A 4,126-nucleotide genomic window follows, 5' to 3' on the forward strand; every position below is an offset into this window, starting at 1 on the left:
AATAATAATAATAATAATAATAATAATAATAATAATAATAATAATAATAATACTATCAGGACAGTAGTGATTTAGGGAAGTGCTAAGGTCATGGACGTCTGATGCCACTATCTCTCTTGATGTAAAATATTAAGGTTACAAACAGTCTTGTTTCAGTTCCAGTTTCATCAGAATAGATGCTCACCAGAACGTCAGCCGGGCGAGCTCAACCCCTCACTGTGGTGCCCAACACCAGCTGTATCTTCCCCAGTAAACAGCTTAAACTCACGGTCCCGGCCGGGGATCGATCTGCTGCCATGCGTATGCTAGGCGAACTTGTTAGCACTGGACTAGCCAAGAAATGAACGTTTTTAAGTGAATAAATAAAAAGATATACATTAGATGGTCGTAACCTGAATACAAAGCAAAACCAATTAATCAGTGGATATATACTGGCAATCAAAACATGGAACAAACAAGCACAATGCAACGGGGAAATAATGGAAGAAAAAAATTGAAGGTTTAAAGGCCACTCATGACTGGCAGAGGCATTGCCCTACCTAGCGGGACAAGGCCATAGAGACTGACCATATTGCATATAATCAGCGCCCAAGCCCCTCTCCACCCAAGCTAGGACCAAAGAGGGTCAGGCAATGGCTGCTGATGACTCAGCAGATAGACCTATAGGCTCCCCCAACCCCCTCCCATCCTTATCTCACAAGGATGGGTGAGGTTTCAGCGACCAAAGGAGCTAACGAGTTTGAGCGGGGCTCGAAGCCTTGTCTGGCAATCACCAGGTATGGACACTGCCATCAGCCCACCACAACCCTAAAGAAGATACGCAAATTACAAGATACATCACAAATGGACAATGTAATCTGTAGAATCTACTCAGTCAATATATAGTAAAATTATAGTTTTAATAGACAATTATAAAACACAAATTAGGAAAATGTCACCGTTATCTTAAAAGAATTAAACTACGAAGGGATAATGAATAAAATTAAATCATACATTTCACTACGTTAATATGTTGCACTATGCTAACTTTAAGACCACAGTAAAAAAAATGCACTTATATATCAATAAAGTTGTGGCTAAATCACTTCGCAGATAATGTCTGAAGTTATCCCATCTTACATACTTTTATAGTCACTCCAAAAAAGGATCATTTCTTAATATGGATTAAAAAAAAAAAAAAAAAAAAAAAGAGTTATGGTCGCTTATCTATTTACATGAAATGAAAAAGAAGCATTGCAGTACTAGTATTCGATACATAAAAGATATATCGCCAGAAGTCATATACATCATTCTTATACTCCCTGTCAATTTAGGGTTGTGGTGGCGTATGTAGTATCGTCCCTGACTGGTAATCGTCAGACTGAGCTTCTAGTCTCGCTCAAACTCGTTAGTTCCTTTGGTCGCTGCAACTTCACCATCCTTGTGAAGTAAGGATGGGGGTTTGGGGAAGCCTATAGGTCTATCTGTTAAGTTATCAGCAGCCATTTCCTGGCCCTCCCTGGTCCCAGCTTGGTCAGTCTCTAGGGCATTGTCCTGCTAGAGTATTGTAACTATCCCGTGCCTTTGCCATTCATGAGTGTCCTTTAAACCTTTAAAACATTTGGATGACAATACATTATTGTATTGTTTATCAGTTCTTTTCGCAACATTCGCTGGTGTTAAAGATGTTGGGCTCTAATATATTGATAACATATTAGTTTTTTAAAAAGGAAAAGAAATGGACATTGTCAGGACACATAATGAGAATGATAGACAATAGATGGACATTAAAAATAACAGAATGGGTCCCTAGAGATTGTATAAGAAGCCATGATCTTTCTGTAATTTTAGTCTTCTGGAATCATTTTAAACGTTATAGATGCATTCTGAGCAATGATCCTTCTGTAATTTTGGTCTTCAGGAAGCGTTTGTAACGTGACGAGGCTGTAACATCCTAACTTTAGTCCATCGCCAAAGCCTGTTACCAGAGTATAAAAGTCCTTCCAAAAAGTCCTGCCATCCAATTAACGCGATTGCTCTTAAAAGCCGAATTCAGAAGAGCTCACCCAAGAAGGTAAAAAAATATATATTATGGTACTACATTTTTAGGCGTATTATTTTTTTTAGGTAACCCGGTGGAAAAAAGGTTTGCCTTCAAAATCCTATTCAAAATTTCTTTAAAAACTTGTATATAAAAAAATCTTTACAAATATTCAGATTTTATATTGTTATTTATTATATTGAAATATATTTCAATTGTTCACGGTAACCAATAATTATGCCATTATTCAATATTTGAAACTACAATTGGCAAAATAAATTTAAGGGAGCAACAGTGGAAACATATTCGTTTACCCTGTGAAGATTAATTAATCTCTAGAGATGATAAAGCCCACTAGATATTATATTTCTATAATCATTATGGTACGCAAAAACAATAACTCTTTATAATCTACTATTTAAAGATACAGTACACACACATACACACACACACACACACACACACACATATATATATATATATATATATATATATATATATATATATATATATATATATATATACATTCATCGATATTAGTTTTCAGTGTCGATTTTGATTTCTGTAAACACCATTGTTCTGTAGTCTTGAGTAGTGCCGTAGCCTCTGTACCATGGTCTTCCACTGTCTTGGGTTAGAGTTGTCTTGCTTGAGGGTACACTCGTGCACGCTGTTCTGTCTTGTTTCTATTCTTCTTGTTTTGTTAAAGTATTCATAGTTTAGAGTTTATGTAGGAGATATTTATTTTACTGGTGTTACTCTTCTTAAAAAAAAATTTTTCCTTGTTTCCTTTCCTCACTGGGCTATTTTCCCTGGTGCAGCCCCTGAGCTTATAGCATCCTTCTTTTCCAACTGGGGTTGTAGTTATTAAGTAATAATAATGATAATAATAATAATGAAATAGATCACAATTTTATTTTCGCTTTAATCCCTATAAGTACAGAACACAATTTTGTTTCCGCTCAAATCACAATAAGCAAAGATTATAACGCTATAAAAAGCAATATTACTTCAGAGCACAAGAGGATTTTCGCTTGAATCACTGTAAGCAAGGCCCTGACGCATTTTCACTCACTTGTGATAAATCATCTCCTCCTACGCCTATTGATGCAAAAGGCCTGGGTTAAATATCGCCAGTCGTCTCTATCTTGAGCTTTCAATTCAATATTTTTCCACTCATCATCTCCCACTTCAGTTTTCATAGTTTTCAGCCATGTAGGCCTGGGTCTTCCAACTCTTCTAGTGCCTTGTGGAGCCCAATTAAACGTTTGGTGAACTAATCTCTCTTGGGAAGTGCGAAGGGCATGCCCAAACCATCTCCATCTACCCCTCAACATGATCACATCCACATATGGCACTCGAGTAATCTCTTATAGTTTCATTTCTAATCCTGACCTGCCCTTTAACACCCAATATTCTTCTGAGGGGTTTGTTCTCAAATCTACTAAATCTATTGGAGATTGTTTCATTGCATACCAAGACTCATGTCCATACAGTAATACAGATCTCACTAAACTGATGTATAGTCTGATTTTTATATGTAATTTCAGGTGGTTTGATTACCAAATTTTACTTAACCTTGCCAATATCTGATTTGCTTTTTTTCAATCTAAAACTCTAATTCTAAGGATCCTGTGTTGGAGATCATAGTTCCTAAATATTTAAACGATTCTACCTCATGAATCCTTTCTCCTTCCAATGATATATGGTAACCCGTAATTTTTATGTATTGGTCACGATGTTTTGCTAAATAGAAGGGAATATAATTAGTTAAATTTAGTTAATTTTATAACTTGTATGGATGAAACCTATTAATCTTTATTTTGATAAATATGTATGAATATACGTTGATGATGATGACTAGATAACTGGTGGATGATTAAATTTTAATCAAACAAGCAAATTGAGGAATTGATAACCTACATCAGTGAAAATAGAAAATTTAACATTAAATTGAGGTTTTCGGAGGTTTCTCTAGAAAGGCAGTGAGGAAAGGATCTTCTTATATACATACATACATATATCAAGGCACTTCACCCAATTTTGGGGGGTAGCCGACATCAAACAAATGAAAAAAGGAGACCTTTCCTCTCTACGTTCCTCCCA

The sequence above is a fragment of the Palaemon carinicauda genome, chromosome 8, assembly GCF_036898095.1.
Source record: "Palaemon carinicauda isolate YSFRI2023 chromosome 8, ASM3689809v2, whole genome shotgun sequence".
In the NCBI taxonomy this organism is placed as follows: Eukaryota; Metazoa; Arthropoda; class Malacostraca; order Decapoda; family Palaemonidae; genus Palaemon; species Palaemon carinicauda.